Here is a 25,230-nt window from a genome sequence, read left to right as displayed (position 1 = left end):
AGAAAAAAGCTGTAACTCATCATAAAGCAAAGTTTCCAGGAAAGTGAATTCAATCTGAGGACAGTGGGTTTGTTGTTCTCCAGTCCTGACTGAACAACACATATTGTTTGTTATTCAGCTATTTAGAATATGTTCTATATTACATACAATTATTATATTACACATCATATTTATTTGCTTGATGATTCATTGTTATTATTTTTTGGTTTATATTTATATAAACTGTAAACCTAAAACTGCCAAAAGCAATTATTCAGAGCTTCTATGACAGCTATGATGCACTACTTATTGCACAAGACACTTTGTGGTGACTTGAATGCACCTTAGTGTGAAGTCCAGTTTTCTTTCTTTTTGTCTTGTACATTTTGATGCATCTCGTATTTACTGACGGTCTGATTTGATGCCATTTAAAAATGAAGCTTAGCAACATTGAGCAGATATCAAGGAGTCCCATTAGTAGACTTCACTTACTACTGATTAGACATCTTAAATCTGTAGGAATTGGACATGAACACTAGGGAAGAAGCAGCTGGTTAGGCTGGAGAATCGACTTCCTGCATCTTCCCCCCCCAACACACACCCTCACACATGCGCACACTTATTAAACAAGAACAATTAAACCCAATGATACAGAAGGTCCTACAATCTGTGGCACTTGGCAAATGTCAGCCAAACAAAAAGACACTAATGCTATTGTTCTTGTATACCAGAGCGGTTCCAGTATGGAGCTCAGACTCTTTGAAACAAGCCTAAAGAAGACATCTTCCCAGAGCAAACACACTCCAGGAGAAGCATATGCTCCCATTAATCTACCATGGAGCATAAACACACAGCCACACCCACAGCCAAACACACTCAGCATCTGCGTCCCCATCACTCTAGGCCTCATTAGCTGCAGGCCCGGGGGCGGTCTTTAGGCAAGGCGGGAGGGTCCGGGGATGGGGTAGGGTGTATGCTCCAGAGAGACCAGCTGGAGAAAGGCAACAAAGAGCCAATTTAGCCTCCGACAAAGAGCCATGCACCCTTTTTCTGTCTGCCTGACACACACACACACAGAGTCTCAGATTTCCTCTCCATTTTTCCAGACACAGCCTGATCCCACTGTACTCTCTCTCTCTCTCTCCTCTTACATTCCCAAAAATCGATCAGATCTCCTGCTGAGAGTTCCAGCTCCAGTCTGTCCCTGCGCCGGCCCCACGCAGAGACGATGACTGACAGAAGAAAGAAATCGCTCAATCACTCAGCATGTTTCTCGCAGCCAATTAGCCGTGGCAGCCTCCCACAGCACCTGAGCACCATCATCACCTTATTCACACTACAAGTCATTATTAATCACTTTTCTCCAAGCCCAGTCCCTACAGCCTTCTCGCTTCATCTGCCCACGCTGGAAGCGGCCCTCTCAGTACCAATTCAAATAAAACCTATAAGACGACTTTTGTAATGTCCTAGCTAGAAATATCAAACTTGCCTTAAGCCTTGGATGGTTTATAACGGACCAATCATGGGTGGACTAATCACATGCCTGAGCACTTGGTTGTTGTTTTTGTATGACGCATCTCAATGCTATAACTAAATGCTATAAATAAATATTCACTCCAAGATCTCACTTCCTGCTGCAGCACAGTCATCAGTTAATCTGTGATTTCTATGGATTGACTTTTACTACTCATCACAGATTGGAGTGCAGAGTAATGACGCACACCCTGAATCAAGGTTGTGTAGCTACTGGTGGTGGTGGGTGATGAAGAGTAACTTTTACGTGAAAACTACCTAATGAATTATAGCAGTTTCAATACATCATTTTAAACTCCTGGTGTGATGGCTCTTCAAGAGAAAAAGAGAAAAGGGAGAACAGAAGAGGAGGAGATGAGAAGAGCAGGTGAAGAGCGGGAAAGGAGAGGAACGGAGAGGAGAAGAGCAGGGTAGGAGATCAGGGGAGAAGAGAGGAGAAGGGAAGATCAGGAGAGAAGAGAAGAGAGGAGAAGAGCAGGAGAAGAGCAGGAGAGGAGAGGAGAAGAGCAGGAGAGGAGAGGATCAGGAGAGAAGAGCAGGAGAGGAGAGGATCAGGAGAGAAGAGCAGAAGAGAGGAGAGGAGTAGGAGAGCAAGAGAGGAGAGGAGCAGGAGAGGAGAGGAGCAGCAGGAGAGGAGAGGAGCAAGAGAAGAGCAGGAGAGGAGCAGGAAAGGAGCAGGAAAGGAGAAGAGCAGGAGAGGAGAAGAGAGGAGCAGGAGAGGAGAAGAGCAGGAGAGCAAGAGCAGGAGAGGAGAAGAGCAAGAGAGGAGAAGAGCAGGAGAGGAGAAGAGCAGGAGAGCAAGAGTGGAGAGGAGCAGAAGAGGAGAGGAGCAGGAGAGGAGAGGAGCAGGAGAAGAGCAGGAGAGGAGAGGAGCGCAGGAGAGGAGAAGAGCAGGAGAGGAACAGGAGAAGAGCAGGAGAGGAACAGGAGAAGAACAGGAGAGGAACAGGAGAAGAGCAGGAGAAGAGCAGGAGAGGAGCAGGAGAGGAGCAGGAGAGGAGAAGAGCAAGAGAGGAGCAGGAGAGGAGAAGTGCAGGAGAGGAGAAGAGCAAGAGAGGAGCAGAGCAGGAGAGGAGAAGTGCAGGAGAGGAGAAGTGCAGGAGAGGAGAGGAGCAGGAGAGGAGCAGAGCAGGAGAGGAGCAGGAGAGGAGAAGAGCAGGAGAGGAGAGGAGAGGAGAGGAGCAGGAGAGGAGAGGAGGCACTACTCTGAATCAATGACAATCACACTGACACATTCCATATGGATCACAGGAAAATGATTTACGTTATAAAGAATTGGGTTTTAAACCAATAATAAATAACAGTGATGTCAAATCTAAATAAAATCTACAAGCATAATTAATAAAGAACACACAAAGCGAAGAGACCGAGTGAAATATTTCACACCTGTATACAACTCTAATAACAGACATGAACAAGAAACATGAACCTGCTGGTCTGATTTTACATCCACATTTCCTCACATTACACTAGAGGCAGTGCTTTTTTTAGACGGATGTCATTAAACAGAAAAGGAAAATGTGTTCACTCTAGCTGAAATTGTCTGAATAGGAAATGAAATTGTCTGAAGTCCAAGGAAACAAACATTTTGTGTGTGTGTGTGTGTGTGTGTGTGTTGTGGGTTTCTTTTGTACCTCACACACTGAGTTAAGTATAAATTGTAAACATTCCATTACCCAGTTATTTCTCGAGCTGTCCATAATCTATATTTAATTTGTTTTATATTCTATTAAAATTCTCTATTTTTTTCTATTGCTCATTGTTGAACTGTAGAAGGAGTAACTAAGAAAAACCTTTTCACTACATTACATCAGACATACTGTATGTAATATGTATGTGAGAAATAATGAACCTTCAACCCATAATCCAGGTTCCATACAGAGGGGAACTTGCTGCTCTCGTTTACCACTGACATGGTGGCGTTGTGCTTTAGCAGGTTACAATCCTGGAATATTTAGCTTGTGTGTGTGTGTGTGTGTGTGTGAGAAAACATGGGACTTTCTCTGCTTCCTGTGTCTCTCTCTCTCTCTCTCTCGGTGTATGTTTCCGTCTCTCTCTACCTCAGTGTCTGTCTGCCTGTGTCTTTCTCTCTCTCTCCCCCTCAGTACCTCTGTGTGTCTGTCTGTCTGTCTGTCTGTCTCACCCCCCCCATTGTCTGTCTCTCACTCCATCAGTGTTTCTCTCTCTCTCCTTCAGTGTCTGTCTGCCTGTGTCTTTCTCTCTCTCTCTCTCTCCCCCCCTCAGTACCTGTGTGTCTGTCTCACTACCCCTCATTGTCTGTGTCTCTCTGTGTGTGTGTGTGTCTCTCTCTCACTCCATCAGTGTCTCTCTCTCTCCCTCAGTGTCTGTGTGCATGTTTCTCTCTCCGTCTCTCCCCCTCAGTACCTGTGTGTGTCTGTCTGCCCCCCCCCATTGTCAGTCCCTCTGTCTCCCTCGGTGTCTGTCTGTCCATCTCGGTCTTTCTCTCGCTGAACCGGACTGAGGTAGGCAGGCAAACCAATAATCTGATCATAGGGGAAGTCGTGGCCTAATGGTTAGAGTCTGACTCGTAACCCTAAGGTTGTGGGTTCGAGTCTTGGGCCGGCCACGACTGAGGTGCCCTTGAGCAAGGTACCGAACCCCCAACTGCTCCCCAGGCGGCACAGCATAAATGTCTGCCCACTGCTGTGTGCCCACTGGGTGTTCACTGATGTGTGTGTGTGCACTTTGGATGGGTTAAATGCAGAGAACGAATTCTGAGTATGGGTCACCATACTTAGCCGTACGTCACGTCACATCACGTAACCGAGCCAAAAATAAATAAATAAAACATCCCCACTCTCTCCTGCTCATCATTTTCACTCCAGTTCTGTACGGCGCAAATCAACCTTCAGTTATTTTCAGAGATAAACGCTCCAATTAGGAGTATACTCATAAAATCAATGAGGCAGCCCATTACAGTGACACTTGAAGTCTAGAGTTTTGCCATGTTTGCTGCTGAGAAGAGGAGGAGCTGAGGGAGCGAGAGAAACTCCTGAAGGACTGTAGACTGTGATAGTATACCTTATCCTGCTTAGAGACGTGAATGCACCTAATGTAATGGAGGACCTGAATAATGAATTTGCTATCAGTTGCTAGACTTAACTTTTTTTCCCCCCTCAATACTGGACCAGTATCTGAGTAACCATTTTTTCTTTTTAAACCGTTTTCTGCTCCAGGATTCTGGAGAAGATTATAATGCAGATAAAAATCACATTAGCAGAAATGTTGTTGAACTTATTAATTCCTGCTAAGTGTACAGAAAATAATGTTGGATTAAAATAAAAATATTAGGCCCATACATAGCAAGATCGAGTATCAAATGCCATATTTGGATGTGATCGATGTGACATCTAACGCTTAAACAACCCTGTGACAAAACTCCCGAGGCAAAACAAATGCGTGTGAAATTCCATAGAGCTGATTTTTCGACAAACTTGAATATGAGACAATATATAATATAATGATCACTGGATTATTTATGCTTGCATTCATTTTGTAGGTTCTGACAGAACTGGCAGTGCTTCAGCTACGCTTTTATTTCTAATAAACTAAAAGTAGTATACTGTGACATGTTTACATTTTATCTACCTCTAGCTTATAATACCTTAATACAGTATAATGGTCATTATAATGCTTCCGTTAATCAGCTTGCAGGATCACACTTGTGACTCGTGACTGAATCTGCCTTCAGTATCACAGAGGTGATTATTCAGACAGGACTAAATTGATCGGACGAGGGGTGACCGATCTAATCCTGTAAATTAGATTAAATTGTAAAAAAGTCCCTGTGCGAATCAGATTGGACACTCTGGATCAGACCAAGGCCATAGGGCTATGAGGAGATGAGTAGCACCTTCACTGTTTAACCCAATGTGAAGTAATTTCATCTGTATAGAGCTTACATCAGTGTTCGCAGATAAATTTTTCTTGCAAGTACATTTTCACAGTCTAGTTAGTGTATTTGATTTGTATTATTTCGTTTTCTCTCCCAGTATTTTCCCACACAGTCATGTGATTGGGACTTATTGCACAAAGACTGATTCAGCACTGAAGTCCCCAGTTCTATCTTGAGCTCAGTTTATTGTAGACATTTTCAATAACATTTCTCTTCTTATTCAGGTATTTGGTGGGTTTCCACCATGTTCTCCAGGAGTTTCCTCTCTCTGTCCTATCACATACTGCTAGAATGATTGGCTATGTTATACTGAAAAAGTAAAGACTGGTTTAAAACAAGGGCACATTACCAATTTCTGTATTGCTGATGCTCTACTAGGAATTTGCAGGTCAAATCAAGTTGAAGTCACATCCAAAACAGTACGACTGCAATAATCCAGATTTCTTCCTTAGCACACACCTAGAGGAGATCTGGCATCTAAGTCTCATTCAAATGATACAGGATACTGGGACCTGAGATACATCTGAAACAATCACAATCACACAGACACAGAAAGTTAGAACGTTTTCTTTCAACATCTGATCCGCTCCATAACAGCATTTCCTACAAAGTGCATGATCGTTGTTTATGTGCAATTTGATGCTAAGGGCTGGCGTCAACACGTCAACATGCACAGGCCTTGGTGAGACGTGCGCGTTAACCTGACAAGATAAAGTCGGCTGTAAACGTGGATAGTGGGCAGCGTGTGCTGTGATTCACCGAGGCAGAGGCACTCGTCATGCTCCAAAATAACACAAACATACAGCCAACAGACGAGCGAGAAAATGGCTTGGAGTGTGCGACCTTCTAACATCTCTCCCCGGTCCCTAGAGCAACGAGACCACTTTAAACCGCAGTGAATGCAAAAGGTGCTCTCGCATGCGACAGAAGCAATGCATTATCATTACCAATCATCATCCACTCACATCCTACTTATGTGCCTCTCTGGAGACGGAATCAAAATCAAGAGCTTTTAAATATTTGTAGAAATCGGGAGACAAAAAGAGACGTTACAGAAAAGAGGGTAGTTTTCTGGCACGCAATTCTACCTCTACACACCAAACGGAGTAATTACAGTCTTTATTCTGGGCCCAAATCTCTTATTATGAGAACTAAAGAACCCCCTCAAGCACAAGCACAGCTCTATCAATCCACAGACAGCATCAAACTCCAGCAGGTTCATCCAATTTGAATTGAAATTGACTAATGGCTCAAAGTCGTGATTACAGCTTAATCGTAGAAACGAAAAAAGACGGCTGCTTTATAAACTGATAACAAAATATCTTCATTTCTTTAAATAAGCATATAACTGAATTGAGTAACATTGCATAACACAATTACTTTCTGAGCATCCGACACGACTCGATCACGTAATTTCAAAGCCACGAATACAATTAAACGCTGATCACGTTTTGCTGAACAATTCTAACTATACGCAATTATATTACTTAAACAGGACTGAACACAATTTCTTTTTATATCCATGTTCTTCTAGTCGCATGTGCTTCAACGCAGCAGCATGAATTATTTCTCAAGTTTTAATCCTAAATCCCATCTGCTAAGAAGACTGATGTGAACAGCAGTAAGGTAATTTAGGAACACAGCGTGATATTTACATTAGTGTATATACACACCATATGTTCTGTGCTTGACACAAGATAGATTTTTAATCCGTTAATCAAAATGAACGTTTCCCAACACAACCGATTACTATGTTGTGATATAAAGATCTGGATATAAAAACGGGAAGTGTGTGTGTAGAAACACAACCAGAGAGAAAGAGAAGTTGTCAGACAGTGAAGAGACAGAAGGAGGTAATTCTGCTGCTGGACTGATACGATTGCAGCCCAAATGGGAAAAGATCCCAGAGTGACTACAAAGGACAGAAGTGGAGCTGGCTCCATGTGAACAGAGCCGAAGGCAGGGAGAAAGGGGGAGGGCGGTTGAGTGGAGAGATGGAGGAGGAAGAGGAGGAGGAGAGAGGCCACAGCTGACCAGCTGCTCCCCCTTAACAATCAGCACATAGCTTTTAAATCAACAGACATAAAAGCCAGCGTGCCGGACAGCATGAATAGCACAGGAGGATGTCTGTGGGGTTTATTACATCAGAGAGAGTGGGTTAAAGAGATACGGCGAAACAGACACATTCTTTTAAACCAGCCGTTTACTATGATCTAGGAGTCCCAGCTCTGTCTGTCTGTGTGTGTGTGTGTGTGTGTGTGTCATTCCCCCCCCCTGTACCTCCATCACTTAGTGTCTCTCTCCTCCATCTATCTCAGTTTCTTTTTGCGTTTGTCCATCAATGCCTCAGTCCATGTCTATCTTTGTGCATCTCCATGTCTCATTCAATGTAGCTCTCACTCTCTTTCTAAACCTTTGTCTCTCTCTCGGTCTTTCTGTTCAGCTCTCCTCTGTAAGCCCGTCTCTCTCGGAGTAACTCTGTACATCTCTCTCTCTCTCTGTGCCTCACTGCTTGTCTCCCTCCCTCTCTACTGGTGTCTCTTTCTGTGCATCTCACCATCTCTCTTCTCAGTCTTCCTGAGCTCTTAAAAACCCTTAAATAAGCGAAATAATCAATATTTTACATTAAAGCGTCCATTACTGTTGCATACAGCTGCGGCTTATTTATACACAAACACACACAAGCACACTAAAGCACACACAAGTGAAGCTGGGAAGTTAGCTAAAACTAAACGGAAACTATATGGAGATTAACAACACAATTGTACAAATTATCTCCTTTTAACATTATCGTTAGAATTCAACACTGGAAGATGTAGTTTGTTTTGTATATAATAATCCAGGGTTCCTTCAAACCCTTGAATTAAAGTAAAAATAGTCTTTAGTGTTAATCTATGAAATGCTACATATGAAGACGAGTCGTGTTATGCCCCATCCATCCTCTGTACCACTTATCTTACAGAGGGTTGTGGGGACTCAAGGGACACACACAGACACACACACGAGTTATAGATGCCAATCAGTCTACAAGGCATGTCTTTGGACTGGGGGAGGATCCCTGTCCTCAGAGATGTGAGGTAAACGTGCTAACCACCAAGGCATGGTGTCCCCCACTACACTATCCAATAAACACAACTAGGGTTGAGGGATACGGATATGATGATATAATATTGATATTATGAGAAATGATGTCAAACTATGGTTTTCTAAAATATACATCATGTGATCTTTAAGATCCTGATTTTTATTTTATTAATGAATAGATAACTGTCAATCTGAGAGTGCAATTCTGCTGACTGCCCTCTCTCTCACTCTCTATTTCTCTCAGATGACATTATATAAACATGCTAAGCAGACGCACAGATGAACTGAGCTACACTCCTCTATCTCAGCACACACACACACAGAGAGAGAGAGAGAGAGAGAGAGAGAGAGAATGGAACGGATCTGTGAATGAATGACACAGCAGATATATATTTTACACACACACACACACACACACACACACACACACACACACGCACACACACACAGACAGACACACACCATTTTCTACACAGATAAATATAAGGAAGATGTAAGATGGAAATGGAGAGAGTGATGTTTGTCCTTCAGCAGAGGACAGCAAGAAGAAAACTACTGCATCAAACCTCAGCATCGCTGGTCGAGCCAAACATAGCACAAGTACGCACATGCGCATGTACATTTACTCACACACATTTCATACACAAACACACATCCGCTGGTTTAATTAATGGGTTATCATGGAATACACACATTTAGACAGCCTTTGTAGAACAAACTGAGGAAATAAACCTATTCAGGAAGGTACAGTACATTCTCTAAACACACACACACACACACACACAAATAGCACTACAGCAAATTACTTACAGATAACAGCACCAGGATGCATGGTTGGTTTTCAAAGACAGGCTGAGCAAAGGAGAAAACAGCCGAGTGAGAGAGACAGACAGAGGGGGAGATAGAGAGAGAGAGAGAGAGATGGATGAAGAGAGAGCCTGCAGTGTCGGCGTGAAAGAGTGGGTGGTAGCAGAGCTGGTGCTGCTTGCGTCACATTTCATGAATGAAGGGGGCCTGGTGACGCAGGCGTGACGCAGCACCAAACACACACACACGAGGGGTGGGTGGGTGTTTGAGTAGGGGAGGGGCAACCAAAAGAGACCAGGAGATGAGAAAAAATTCAGATGGTGAACAGGACACTCTTACAGTACTTTATTATGAAACATACATACATATCTATATCTAATATCTAAAATATATATATACAAAATATATAATATATACTATATACACATATACATACACACATATATACATATGCTTAAACAAGTTAACCGGATTCTGTGTGCATCTTCCATATGTGTCCTGTCTCCAATCACACGTGCCTTCGCTCCTTTAAGATTTTCTCTCTGCAGTTATTTATAAAAGTGGCTGCACAGCACGCTTCAGCCGAGAACGCTGCCCAAAAACAACACAATGATTAATAACTGCTCTCTGACGTCAGGGAAAGGCTTTAATCAGTGGCACAGTGGCCTTTTCTATGAAACAGAGAGGCTAGGAATGTATGGAGCATCTTAAGGCTAGAACAGCTAGAACAGCTCTGAGATCTGCTCAAATGACAATTACTATAAACTTCATTATAACAAAAGGGCTGAAAGACTACACGTGGATAATTTCGTGCCAACAATTGGTCATTCGATCTACCGCAATATTTAAAATGCAAGGATTTGTTAGGAAGGACATTTTGCATAGCTCAGATTAATGCTGTTCTCATCGTTCTCATAAATATACATACATACATATATGTGTGTGTGTGTGTGTGTGTGTGCGTGTGCGCACATGAGAGTCCGTCTTTTTGATACAGCTCTATTTAAAGTCACCTTCAACCAAGAAATCTGTTTTATTAATTATCAAACACTTTCAGCTAATTATGTGTGCAGTAGAAACAGAAAATATTGTCACTGCAGTGGGTTTATATCAGTCTTTCACACAATTTTCATAAACAGTCGAAAAAATAATTCAACACATTCCCATTAAATGTTGGCGCGTCAGAAAATCAAACAGCCAATCATGCTTTGACATGCAAAGGACCTGATGTTCCACAGCGAAACAGAAGTGTTGGGGGGTTTCCAATTTGCATATTCATAGAATACTATAGTTCCGCCAACGCACTCTTCGATTCACGCGTGTCAAAAATGAGGACAGCTATCACAGAAAGTGATTACACATGTATCTTCGCTGATAAGTGTTCAAGAGAAGAATTCTATGTCTGTAATTTCACCAATTCAAGTAGTTTTCCACAAAAAAGGATTGTTTCTTTTTTTTTAATTAATTTTATTCCTTATTCTTTTAGTTCATCCATTCATTAAAGTGTGTGGGTCAATAAAAATTTATTTCATGTTACACAAGCTTTTAGTATTGGTGTTTTTAATGCTCTAATACTAATGCTCTTTTTGACTATACAGTTAGTTGAAATAAAACCTGAAAAATGCCAACATGCTGGTATTCTAAAAGCAACTGTTATCAGATTTAATCAACCATAACACACACTTTTAACACACACTTTTAACACCCCCCCCCCCCCCCCACACACACACACACAAACACGTTCAGCCTATATCCCCCCCCCTTTTTTTTTAGATGGTTAGAAAGTATACCTAGAAATTTTTGTGAATATCTATTAATCCATCTGTGTGTGTGTGTGCGCGCGTGTGTGCGTCCGCAAATGTACATGATGTGTGGGTGTGTCCTGGTGCCAAAGTGGGTTAAAGGCATAAATGGTGAAAACCTATTTATTTATTTTGGCTGCCATGAATTCAGCCACAGTGATCTGATGGGTTTTTCCACAAAATATCCAACACATGCTCAGGAAGAGGGAGTGTGATCAGTTTTATTGCTGCCAAACAAACACCAGGGCAGGACTACTGTACATGTCATTCTGCACTTTTCTGTAGAACTGCTGTGGCTAAATCAGCAGAGACAATTCACACATGCCTTTTGCTTCTACTCGGTTTTTAATCGTAGAAACCGAATGCAGGGCTTGACCCTGGTGACCCTGCAAAACAAAACTTACCTCTAGGCTTCTTTTTCAGGCAAACCTGAGACCTATCAGACAAAGCTTAGACATGCTGTTTGACAGAGGACAAAAAAATGAAATTTGCACAAGTTTAGCATTGCTCACTCACATCACGCTCAACAATGGTAGTTAATGTCTCATGTCCCTCACTGAAAGCCAACAGTGTCCTGACAAATTTACGTCAGACTTGCTGCGATAAAATAATGAATTCATTTCTACAGTGTTTTTGCTGAAAATGTCTGATAAGTCGATTTCCGTTCTGCTGTCAGAATGAGACACCGGTGTTCTGGTAGAAAGGATTAACATGTGATCTGAAGCACCGAAGAGATGCGCAATGCGTAGTTAGCTTGTGGGAGGACTACGTAATAGCACATGTCTGTGCATCTGCGTGCCATGTTTACCCATGATCCCCTTCTCTGGATCGTGACAAAAAATAGGTCAGCCAGTCCCTGAAGGTCTACTCATTCCTTACCCTTAGTCTGTATTAATGCACTTAACCAGTTGTTCATGTGTTATTACTTTGGATACCTGGAAACTGGGCTAAACAGTGCTAGCTAACAAAGCATGAGAGGAGAGATTCCACTTCCCTGCTGGACTAGTTAATGGTCCATATTTGAAAAGCAGCACATGTACAAAGTGCACCTCATTTCTCCTCAATCTCATATGAAAGCTGACTGACTTCACTTCGCATGACTCCATTTCCACTGCGAGTGTCTGCTCCTGAACGGCAACAAAGCAGTGAAGACGTTTACCTGTGGTGAGGCTGGTGAGCATGTCTTTCTGCCACGTCTGACGAAATCTCCAAATCCAAGCTCTTCTTCTTCACTCCCTGCCCTTTCCTTGCTTTTCCACTTCACCTGCAAACATAACACACAGGTCACAAGCCTGAAACCACGATCGAACAGACGTTATTTCTCTAATCTGTATGTTGACTGTAACAAGTAAGTGATGGCGTCGGTGTGGGTTTTGTGCCGTATAGAGCCATACAGCAGGGAAAGCTCATATCTTAACATAGACTCAGGTTCCCTAAAGACAAGAAGAAAATACGATGACAAGAGAAGACGGGAGATTTGAGGGATTACGTCCAACAGCTATTAAGTCAGATCATACAACAGCACTGTTGAGTTGCTGAGTCTGATTGGTCAGAATGTGTTGATCAAATTTGATGAGAATATTCTGCTCTTATACATTTTTTACAGTGACAGACATTCAGAGACCTGAAATAATTTAGGCTTTCTTAATTAAAGAAGACAGTAAATAATAAGCACAGATGATACAACAATGCATTCTGGAAGACATTTATTTATAGAACGGAGTTTAGGTAACGATTTCTCAGTAACATGAACGGCTGCATTTAAGAAAGAGAGAGAGAGATAGAGATGAAGAGATACAGAGACAAAGATAAATAGATAGACAGATACTGTAGACAGAGATAGACAGATACTGTAGACAGAGAGACAAATAGACAGATAGATAGACAGATAGATAGACAGATATACAGTGGTGTGAAAAAGTGTTGGCTGCTTCCTGATTTTTTTATTTTTTGCACGTTTGTCACACTTTAATATTTCAGATCAAACAACAAATTTGAATATTAGTCATAGATAACAAGTAAATACAACATGCAGTTTTTAAATGAAGGTTTTTATTATTAAGGGAAAACAAAATTCAAACCCACATGGCTCTGTGTGAAAAAGTGCCCCTAAACCTAATAACTGCTTGTACCACCCTTAGCAGCAAGAACTGCAATCAAGCATTTGTGATAACTTGCAAGGAGTCTGTTACAGCGCTGTTGAGGAATTTGTCCACTTATCTTTGCAGAATTGTTCAGCCACATTGGTTTTCGAGCATGAACCACCTTTTTAAGGTCATGCCACAGCATCTCAATAGGATTCAGGTCAGGACTTTGACTTGGCCACACCAAAGTCTTCATTTTGTTTTTCTTCAGCCATTCAGAGGTGGACTTGCTGGTGTGTTTTGGATCATTGTCCTGCTGCAGAACCCAAGTCGCTTCAGGTCACTAACGGATGGCCACACATTGTCCTTCAGGATTTTTGGTCTTCCAGAAAAATATTGTGGTAGATTGAATGACTAATTTTTGGCACAACCTTATCCACGTGTAGTCTTTCAGCCCTTTTGTTATAATGAAGCAAGTCTTCCAGGTCCTGAAGCAGCTAAACAGCCCCAGACCTTCACACTACCACCACCACCACCACCATATTGTACTGTTGGTGTGATGTTCTTTTTCTGAAATGCGGTGTTCCTTTTATGCCAGATGTAATGGAACACACACCTTCCAAAAAGTTTAACATTTGTCTCGTCAGTCCACAGAGTATTTTCCCAAAAGTCTTGGGGATCATCAAGATGTTTTCTGGCAAATCTGAGTCGAGCCTTTATGTTCTTTTTGCTCAGCAGCGGTTTTCGTTTTGGAACTCTGCCATGCAGGCCATTTTTGCCCAGTCTCTTTCTTATGAAGTCATGAACACTGACTTTAACGGAGACCTGCAGTTCTTTGGATGTTGTTGTGTGGGCAAACACTTTTTCACACAGAGCCATGTGGGTTTGGATTTTGTTTTCCCTTAATAATAAAAACCTTCATTTAAAAACTGCATGTTGTGTTTACTTGTTATCTATGACTAATATTTAAATTTGTTGTTTGACCTGAAACATTAAAGTGTGACAAACGTGCAAAAAAGGAAGGGGGCCAACACTTTTTCACACCACTGTAAATAGACAGACCTATCTATAGAGATATAGATATAGACCAAATGGCAGACAGAGAGAGAAGTAACTGTTACAACTGTTTTAATGAAATTACTATAAACTTAACTATCAGTGGATAAAAAAAAAAAAAAACATTCATTCTTTAAGTCTGACGATTCTCAAAGACATTAGGATATAGTCTTGTAACAAAACTGCCAGCAAAACGGCAGTATTGTTTTTAAAAAAGGGGAAAAAAAAATATGTAAATATAAAATATATATATATATATATATATATAAAAAAATGAATAAAAAGAAAAGGAGGAGAAATGCAATGCAAACAATCTAAAGAAAGTTAATTCTAATAGTTTAACATTAAAATCAGCTGCAATGCAGTTAACTGTGTGCAAATGCAGTTAAATGTGTGCAAAAAACAGAGAAAAAAGAAACTCTGAAATGTAATCAAAAGTGAAATGGCAGCAGTGTGTGTTTTAGCCAAGGACAATGTAAAAACTTATTTACTGAACCTTTAACCTAGCGGGCACAAAGACAAACTGATGATTGTGGCAGATATAAAGGCAGCGGAGTTTCGAGTGCTGAATGTGTTTTATAATAGGACATGTAAACAACTGCTCTGCTGCAGGACCAGCATCTGAACAGCTGCTCATGCCTGACACAAACCTCTGGTGTGTGTGTGTGTGTGTGTGTGTGTGTGTGTGTGTGTGTGTGTGTGTGTGTGTGTGTGGTGGTGGTGGGGTCTCTGCTTAAATTGAGGGAAGCACCATGTCTAATCGGTGGCTCCCCCGTCACACCCTAAGGGTCTGGTGTGTGCTCCCTACTCACTAGCTCCACATGAGCAATGAAATAAGCCATTACATTAAAATAAGTCATTTCACACATGACTGCTGCTGTCTTTGTGATTAATGTTGAATAGCAAATGAACGTGGATGGGCTACAACATATAGACCTTGTGTCTGGTTTTAAGGAAACCATCATTTTTAGTCTTAGATTTAACTTGCGTTTGGAGAGAGCTTGCTGATTGTGTTCAAGCTGATTCACATGACTCAAATGGTTATGAAGTGGCAGGTTTAAAAAGTTAATCATGTGTCGCAGAGACGCCTAATTGTTTTGATATGCTAATTAAATGCATACTTGGGAGCTAGTGAACCAGGAATTTTAATAACCAGGAAGTCTGTTGGCTATAATTTGTCAGCTGCTGTTTTCGATTGTATAAGCAAAGAACAAAGAGCATTAAAAAAAGCAAGCAAATAATCCAGCTGGATAAAATACGTTTAATCAGAGGTGCAACCAAGTCCGTACCCAGGATCAGTTTTGCTATGATAGCGACAATAAAAGGATTTAATCCTAATGGAAAGTCCTTTAAAGTGTAACGGTGTTTGGAAAAGACTTTTGTAAATAATTATATTTGCACTAAATGCAGTTTTGTCCAAGTTGCATTCTTAGCTTTGCATTTTTTTTAACACTTTAGAAAAAATATATAGTTTTAAGGTTAATAGTTCCACACACACGAATTTATGTGGGTGTGTCTGGTGAAACCACACACACACACACACACACACACACACACACACACACACACACACACACACACACACACACACACACACACACACACACACACACACACACACACACACACACACACACACACACACACACACACACACACACACACACACACACGAATATTTGTGGATATATAAGTGAAAATATAAGTGGCAAGTGGAATGTTGGTTGTGCTGTCCACATATCTGGCAACCATGAGTCAGATCTTCATAGTACAGTGACTGGTGATTAAACCACTGAATTAAAACCCAACATAGGCAACATTACAAGAAAACCCAAAACACGGAACTGTGCATAATGAAACTTGGGGAAAAGGGAAAGAAGAGGGGGAAATATACGTTTTATGTATGTATGTTGTGTGCATACACACACACACACACCCACACACACACCCACACACATTACAGGTGCACGAGTTGGGCCTGTAGATGAATATTGACTACAGTACGCTGAGAGTTTGTTTGTGGTGAGAGTGCCAGAAGACTTCCTAACCCTGATGCACAACATGACTAAAATTCCAAAGATCTTTCGATCCAAACACACCATCAGCAAGAAGTAATAAGAAGAAACAGAAGTAGGAACATATGATTAAATATGCTGTTAAATATGCTGAATAAAAATATTACTCATAAGGACAATGACACTGATTAGTGCAGTGGTCATTTGTCTGTTTGGGGTTGTTGTGGGTTTGATTCTCAGCTCAGGTGCGATTAATATTTTTCAGGATTTTGAAAAAGTATCGGGTTAATGCTTTTTATTTTCAGTGTATTCTTTAAAATAAATAAATAAAAACAAACAAAGCTACGTGCATTTCATTCTTAGCTTTTTTTTTGTCACAAGGTACGCTCAACCTAACATACAGCCTATTGTGTAGCTGTTTCGAACGATTCAGGGACTTTCCAGCTTGTTTCGGTTTATTACACACTTTACGCTCCAGGCCATGTCCTCAAAAGCTGCGTCTAATCCACCTTAACAACTCTCGAAAAAAGTAATCTCTTAACACCACAGAAATCAAATAGGTCACGTAGCTTTTATTTGGAAGTAAAGGTGGTCAAAGCCGGGTATGGATAAGAAGCCGTCTCTCTCACTTCAGGCTGCAGTCGCTGGCTGAAAGAGAGACAGCCAGGTGCCAGATCTGTTACACTCTCATTACTATTTCAGCAAGATAGGAACATAGGTACCGACAGCTCCTGTGTCCTTTGCATGAACACACACACACACACACACACACACACACACTGACAGCTCTCTTGCCTGATGCATTAATAACACAAAACCTGAATAGGGACAAATTTGCTTTGCAATACACTAAAGTTACGGAAAATGTACTCAAGGTTAGTTGATGTGATCACATAAATAAATCAATATCACAATTATCACAATATATTACAGCACTTTATGACTTTTATAAAGATCTGTATAAAGACACGCCAGTCTTATCTGCCATAACAGATGTGATGAGTGGATAAGCGGGATGGGGCGGGGGATACAAAAACACAAACAAAGAATTAAAAAGAATACAAAACCCTAAACTAAAACTCATCAAGCCAAACTGATGAAAAATCTCTGTTGCTTTTCTCAGGCGTACTGAGAGCAGGGTCAGCGCTGGCTTCAAACACTGGATTAAAACTGAATCAGATTTGATCGTAAATATTTTCAAATCTGATGCACTTCTTGTAGAATAGTTAGCATGTGTTAAATCGACCAGCATGCAGTGTGAGCGGCACTTAACTCAGCATTCAGAGAAATTAATTAAATAAATAAATAAATAAATAAAGCCATCGTGTGACATCAAAACACACACTCAGCCGAAGCCCTCCTTGGTTCACGTGCACCGTACATGAGGGCAGCCATCATAGAAGATAATTACATGTGTCTTTACTGGTAGGAGTTTAAAAAAAGAATCCTGTACTTGCAAAACTTGCACAGCAAATTCTTAAAAAAAAAAAAAAAAAAACAAACCACAAAAAAAAACCTTGACAGATCTTTGGCCACAACAATCACAAAGAACTGACTAGACTGACCTGAGTGGATCATGGATCACATATCAGCTGATAACCAAACTTCTAAGAACTGGATAAATTTCATGAGTCCATAAGTCATGGATTGACTACAAGTGTAAAGGAAATGAATAAATAAATCATTCAGAATTCAGTCATTAAGTGACTTCCAGGCCATAAGGACTATGGCTGTCACACACTAATCAATCACATACTCAGATGTGTACGATACAGCAGAGAGCAGGTGTAATCAAGTCCTCCGTCGTTCATCAGTGCTTTGACACGGGCAGTACTCCTTCATTAGACACGCACAAAGTGGACACACCGCTGACACTGCCAGTTATGTAAGTAGGTTATAATCAGTCCTCAGGAGAGTGCATGTCCAATGCCAGAGGGTCTGCAATCCAATATCAAGTCCAACCTCTGAGTCAGCAGCTGATTAACAGTATTCACCATGAGAGGGTACAATTCACGTACATGGAGCAATTCACAGCACAGCAGGGACGACGGGGACGAGGACTGAGGAAGGACTGTGTTTTTAAAGAGTGCAAAAGAAAAATCAGACTGGACATCTATCTAAAAATATCTGACCATGCCTTTGAAAAAGAAGTAGACGTGACGGTGTCCTTTTTGTGAAACATAAGATCAGACAAAGACATGGATGGGATGAATGCTAATGAAAGAAAAAGGAAATTACAGTAGAGAAGGAAAGAGAAAGACAGGAAAGCCTCTCCCTTTTTTCCTTTTTTAAAAACACAAACTACGAGAAGCTGAAGGCAGGAGTAATTATAGCAGCGCGCTGACCCGTGACGAACGCTACAGCCTCGGCAGCATCATCTAAACACCAGCGCAGGAGAGCACACGCATGTAGTGGCATATAAACTGCCCAGAACACCAACATACTGTACACATCTACACATGGTGTGAACATTAAAAATACACGAGCATACCCGCCGGCCACCAAAATAGATGTGTATCTTAACAGGTTGTCACGCTGGTTTCACAATTACACAACAGAAAAAAAAGGAAGAGGAAAATTTTAGGAAAAAAAAAAAAGGAAGATTTTAACACGCCCATCAATTTCCGGGTGAACTGGTATAATAGCAGAAGGCACATTTGCATACTGAAACATGACTGGCTGTTCTATCTTATGATGCAATTAATTGTATGAAATTTTTGTTAACCCTTAATAAATAATAAATAAATACAATTTTACAGACTGCATACAGAGTCTCTTTTCTGGCATGGTCTGAGCCGCTACTCAAATCTGGGTGAAACGGTATAATCAACCCTAATGAGTTTCCAAGCTTAACCCAACAAACATCTGGCTGGAGCTTATGCTACCCAACTCTATGCTCCTAACCCTTTTTACTTGACTGTAGTCAGGTGAATGTTTGTTTAGATGGAGTATGAACCATTTGCTAAACAGCAGATGCTGACAGCACATCCCAAAACGTATATACTTATTCCCTATTCTATACTATTTTGTGGTATAAATAGTGTAAACGTACCAAAAATCCCAACAAGGACAAGTGCGCTTCAAGAACCCGGATCATGCAGTTATTCTCAAAAAAATACATAAAAGTGTGGAATGTTGGACATTTCATGCACTCGACACTCGCAGCTTTGCTTACATAGTGGAAGAGGGGCGGAGCTACCGGACACTGAGGCTGGATGGCGGACAATACGCCGTTGGACAAGACATTTTACAAATGGCTTTTAAATTAGCTTGGATTTATTCTTCAACATTTTGAAATTCACTGTATTCTGTTAAAGCTAATAGCTGATAGCATTAAATGTTATTTGTCGTTCGTCAACAACGGTCAAACATCTGGTTAGAAAAAATAAAAAAAAAAAACAAATGACGGTATTTGATTTGAGACTATACTACCCTTCTAAAAGTCATACACTAGATGCTAGATTACATATTGCATAATGTCTAGTAAGTCATCTGGGACGGTGGTGTCATTTGGTGAGGATTCAAGTCTGTAGAAATCGTATGAGCAGATTTGTTTCAGGTGGAAGCTCTGAGAAACTTTACACAGCCCTGACCCTGGGGAGAAGAGGAGAGAGACAGCATCATTACCGAAATGTCACTCAGCAGGGGGAAGGGGGTGTTAAAAAAAAAGAAGAAGATGTAGCCCATGGAGAGTGAGAAGGAATGGAGGGGGAGGAGTGGAAGTGAGACACACAGGGACAAAGACACAGAGGGGTAGGGAAGCACACATAAATATTAAGTACATTAACAATGCAACGCCACTCCGCAAACACACAATGCATATGCAAAAATATCATTTTCATATTATAATATAAAGTCTGTGTTTCCTCTCAGGCTGATGGGGAACATTAAACACAATGAAACGTATGCATTCAAAAGAAAAAACAAAAACAAAGAAAAAAAAAACTCTGGCGTTGAACAATGTATCGGGGAGGAATATGCGGCTCTGAGCTGAGACGTTACTACTTCCCGTTACAAAAAAAATAGGTTGGACGACGAGCAGCTAGCTTTGTCACGTTGAGGATGGCTTTTAATCAACAAACCAGGACAAATAGCCAACTTGAGAAATAGAGAAAAGGAAGGCAGCAGATGGTGAAAGAGATACACACAGGACTGATGGTGTTTCTCTAGGGAGAGATCAGTCCATAAAACAGAATGGTTATTCCTGTTCATGTTCTCTGTGTCTGATCACAAATCTCTCTTATTAGCTACAGTATCACACGTCAGTCTCGAAGGTGCTCTTACTCCTGACATTCTGCTGCTCATGAGATACTAATATTTAGGTGGTATATTTGAAGAGCACATTTCTTTCCAAAGTCGAGCTGCTCCTGGACATTCATGCAGCCTGTTACATGCCCCGTTTACAAACAACGCTGGAGTGCATGAAACAGTCATTACGTAATAAATCAGACGCATATTCATGCGAACACAGAAATGCTGAAAGTGTGTGTGTGTGTTTGTATGTCTCTCTCTCTCATTCACTGTGTCTGTGTGTGTGTACATCTCTCTAAGCCATTCACTCTCTGTCTGTCTCTCTGTGTCTGTGTCTCTCCTTCTCCAATTTCAAGTATTGTTATTAGAAATATTCCAGTCGCTAAGTAAAAAGATTATACGACATGTCTGTCTTCCTCCCCTCATGTTAACACTGCCTGTCTGTCTGCCCCTTTCTCTCGTCCTCATTCTCTCCATCTCTTTCTTTCATTATTATAATTAGAAACACGCTGGTGGTTAAAAAAAAGAAAAAGAATAACATTCCCACATAAGCCATCTCTTTCACTGCACCTCTCATTCTCGTTATTGTAATTAGAAACATGCTAGCATGTGAAACAGTGTGTTGGTCTCCTTTGCTCTTTCTCTCTCTAATTACACTTGTTATTGCATTGGTGGTTAAAAACATTAAGCTGAAAACTAGTCTTCCTTTGTAATCTCTCTCTCTCTCTCTCTCTCTCTCTCTCACTAAATTCATCTCTTTCACCCCCTCACTGTCTCTCACAAAGCTATAACAAAGTGTTTCTTTCTTTCTCCCTGTGTCTGTAACTGTCTCACTCTCTCTAAAAACAAAAAATAAAACTGTGAATCAGTGCAGAAACCAGAGTATCTGCTGTGGTGGAGATGAAATACATGACACACACAGCCGACTGCACCATCCAACCATCCGCTTTCTGTACTGCTTATCCTACATATGGTCACAGGGAACCCGGAGCCTATCCCAGGGACCTCGCACACCATCCGCACATAAATGGAATACCTAGAGAAAACGTGAAGCACAGGGTGAAGTCTACATGCACAGCATTGAAGCAGGATTCAACACACTAACCCTGGAGGTCCGATGCAAATATGCAAACCAATAAGCCCCCTGAATACACGGTCATAGTGTGGAAATGACCTTGCAGTTATCACTGATGTTATCAGCCCAGATCAGTTATCAGCAGTCTTGTAATGTAACGGAGTACAAATACTTCGTTACTGTACTTAAGTAGAAATTTCATGTATCTGTACTTTACTTAGCTATTTAAATTTATGTCAACTTTCACTTTTACTCCACTACATTTCCTAGATAAAATGTATACTTTTACTCCGATATATTTCCACTAAGCATCTTCGTTACTCGTTACTACAAAATAAAATCAGAAGAAATGTGTGCGACTGCAATAAGGGAGGTTTGGCGAATCACTGCTCCTAGATTGCATTACGCAGCTCCACACGCTCTATTTCAGCGTAATGTTGCCAAAGGAGGAGGAAGCACAACTGAAACCGCCATGGAAGCACCTACTGGAGGACCTCCCGTTATCGTAGACGACCACCCTGATGATAGTGTTGAACTCGGTGAACAGGGTGAAGTAGAGAACGTTATACACCCGTGGCCGTATTTGCAAGAAATGTTTCTGTACTTTGGAATGAAAGATTCTTCCTACCGGATGAATTGCCTCTTATGCCTACCAAAAATCACTGAAATTTTACTTTTACTTCAAATACTTAAGTACATTAAATATCAGAAAATTACTTTTGATACTTAAGTACAGTTCATATCTTTTACCTGAGTAAAATTCTAAAAAGGTGACTTTCACTTCTACCAAAGTCTTTTTCTAGTACGATACTTGTACTTTTACTCAAGTATTGCTTTCTAGTACTTTATACAACACTGGTTATCACTGATGTTATCAGCACATATCAGTTATCAGTTATCAGCAACCTTTACTGAACACACAGCAGGAACTGCTAACTCAATAAGCCAGACAAACTCTTCTAGCTGTGTCCATCACAACCGACTTCCAACCTCACAAACACAGCACTTTCTCCACACAACTGCAACTGACCCATGACTATTGTTCACATAGCTGACACAAAAGACCCATAGTTCCCAGGAAATTGGGCGACGTTGTGTTGGAGAAGTGTGGTTTTATTCAGCCCATAACAAAACCTTAAAATGAAGGCGACTTAAAAAGGTTTATGTTTCCAGGTTTTATTTGGAACTGGATAGAATCTGACTTCTGGATCACAATATTTCACTGAACAATAACTTTTACATAATTTCGTTTGCTTTCATAGCATGATAAAACATTCCTGAAATACTCTCTTATTTTTATAACTAGGATTCTCTAATTGTGCTTCTGCTGAACAGATCACAAACACACATACAGTCTCCAGACTTCTCATTCAAAAGACTAATGTTAAAGGGAACATATTATATGACACAAGCAGCAAAAATGAGGCAATAAAAGAACTAATAATAACAACAACAACAACAACAACAATAATAATAACCCCCCAGTTCCAGGAACATCAAAGTGGTTAAAATGTTATACAGAGCTCCTAGGGTTATAAATACCTTATTAAAATGCAACGCACCTTCTCAAAGTCATCTGGAGAAAATATATCCGGTATATTTATGAGATATTTAAAGTTGCAAGAGTACAGCGCATATGATCTTGAAAGTGGGTCCCAGCAGCTGCTGACTACGCAGGTTATGATCATAGAGGCTGCGCCACATCAGCAGGACAACACAATAAACATGGAGTCATGAAGTGCTATTTTGTGCAGCAGCTCCTAAAGGAAATCTATCTGATCGTAGTGAAGATAACCAAATCGCTGAGCAAAGAAAAAGCCCTGCAGCTGAAGTTCAACTGGACACAAATGAATACTAGAGTTTCACCACCACCACCATCTTCTCAAGAGTCATCTTAAACTGATTTATACAGGTGAGGGTTGCTCAGGAATACTGTGCATGAGACAAGAATACAACCAGTTCCAAGCCAGGGGTGAACCTCTGCACAATCTTGCTGTCTCTCTCTCTCTCTCTCTCACACACACACACACACACACACACACACACACACACACACAGGGACTTAGGGGCAATTTCAAGTCACCACTCGACATACCAACATGATATTGGAAAGCCACAGAAAACAGAGAAACCAAATGAAACTCAAGTTCACACACACACACACACACACACACACACACACACACACACACAGAGAGAGAGAGAGAGAGAGAGAGAGAGAGATAGAGACAGACAGGGACAGACAGAGAGGGACAGACAGACAGAGAGAGAGAGAGAGAAGAAAAAACACACTAACTACAGCTTTAGGATTGAACCTGAAGCTGTGAATTGGGGAATATTTTGTAAAAATAAATTTACAATAAACACAATACTAAAGACACAAATACTAGAGACAGTGTTATTGTGACATATTTACATGCGGTGTCATTAGTTACGAAGGCAAATGAAACTCACATTAAATTAACAAGCAACAAAACGCACATTAAACTTTATTTCGATACCCACTGCATCATTGTACCTTTATTTATTTATTTATTTATTCACAGCAATATATAAACGTGTAGCTTCACCGTGTTCGATACGTTTCCTAACACCAAACCGTGACACATATCGTGCTACAGATATCGCGATATTTCCCGTCACGTAATCAGACAACACCTGCGATCACACACTCGGTACGTGAATATCCACCAACCTGACACTCGCATCCGAGGAAATTCACATCAAGCAAACACGCAAATCTTATCGTGTTAAAAACGTCTAAAACGTCCATACATGTCGTTTAGAAAGGAGGAAAAAAACGTGTAAAACGTCACAGCTCCACGTCTCCCGGTGTTTGGATGCAAAACCTGGACAAGATCAACATAAAACCGAGAGGCAGAAGGATTAAAACGAGGTCTACAGACACAAAACGTGCTCATACCGGTTTATTCCTCCTCCTCCTCCTCCTCTTCTCCCGTCGTCTGAAAAAAGCAGCTCGTATTTTTGACGGTTATCCGACGGTTTAATCTGATTCCGAGTCTCGTGAGCCCCTACGTCACTTCCTTGTTTTTTTCCTCCTCTCCTGACGTTAATACACCTGTAACCTTGCGCGAGGGCGACGACTGGATGCGTAACCGAATGATACCTCACTTCCTACACGAGCGAGCTACATACAGCAAAACATACCGACTTTACACGCCCTATGAAGTGCACTACAAAAGCAAACAGAAGCGATTTAGGACACGGCCAAGTGTTTGACATAAAACCATTCATTTTAGAAAAAAATATATATCTCGATATTGTGCGTCTATGGTACGTTTACGCACTTTCTACCCTTTAGGTAAAAAAAAAATTAATATTAAAAATAAAAAATAAATATTTTTTGTACATGTAAGAAATGAGATTAGTTCATGAATATGTTAATTTAATCTAATTTCACTTTTCTTTGACACCTGTAAATTGGAAGTAACAGGGGGGCGTGTCTTAGAATATTTCTGACCAATCAGGAGACGCAGGCACAGGGATAAGTATAATAATAATAATAATAATAATAATAATAATAATAATAATTAATACTTCTTCTGCACTTACTCAAAACAAAACAATTTATGCCCAAATCTCGCCCTTCCTTAAGAAGATAATTTCA

General features: G+C 40.8%; 1 protein-coding gene across 4 annotated transcripts in view; it reads right to left on the bottom strand.

The window, feature by feature from the left end:
* Window positions 1-24,728, bottom strand: part of si:ch211-45c16.2 (mitogen-activated protein kinase kinase kinase 13) — a 42,077-nt gene extending 17,349 nt beyond the window's left edge. Inside the window, exons 1-2 of one of the 4 annotated variants that reach the window (XM_060876871.1) lie at window positions 24,298-24,728; window positions 12,281-12,385 (exon numbers count right to left, since the gene is read on the bottom strand). The gene's annotated coding sequence lies outside the window, so the exon portion shown is untranslated. Of the gene's footprint in view, window positions 1-12,280; window positions 12,386-23,144; window positions 23,471-24,297 lie in introns of those variants that run through there. The other 3 variants (XM_060876870.1, XM_060876873.1, XM_060876872.1) reach the window with 3 other exon arrangements.
* Window positions 24,729-25,230: the final 502 nt, after the last annotated feature.

This window comes from Tachysurus vachellii, chromosome 8, assembly GCF_030014155.1.
Source record: "Tachysurus vachellii isolate PV-2020 chromosome 8, HZAU_Pvac_v1, whole genome shotgun sequence".
Classification (NCBI taxonomy): domain Eukaryota; kingdom Metazoa; phylum Chordata; class Actinopteri; order Siluriformes; family Bagridae; genus Tachysurus; species Tachysurus vachellii.
This window is presented reverse-complemented; position numbering and strand designations above follow the sequence as displayed.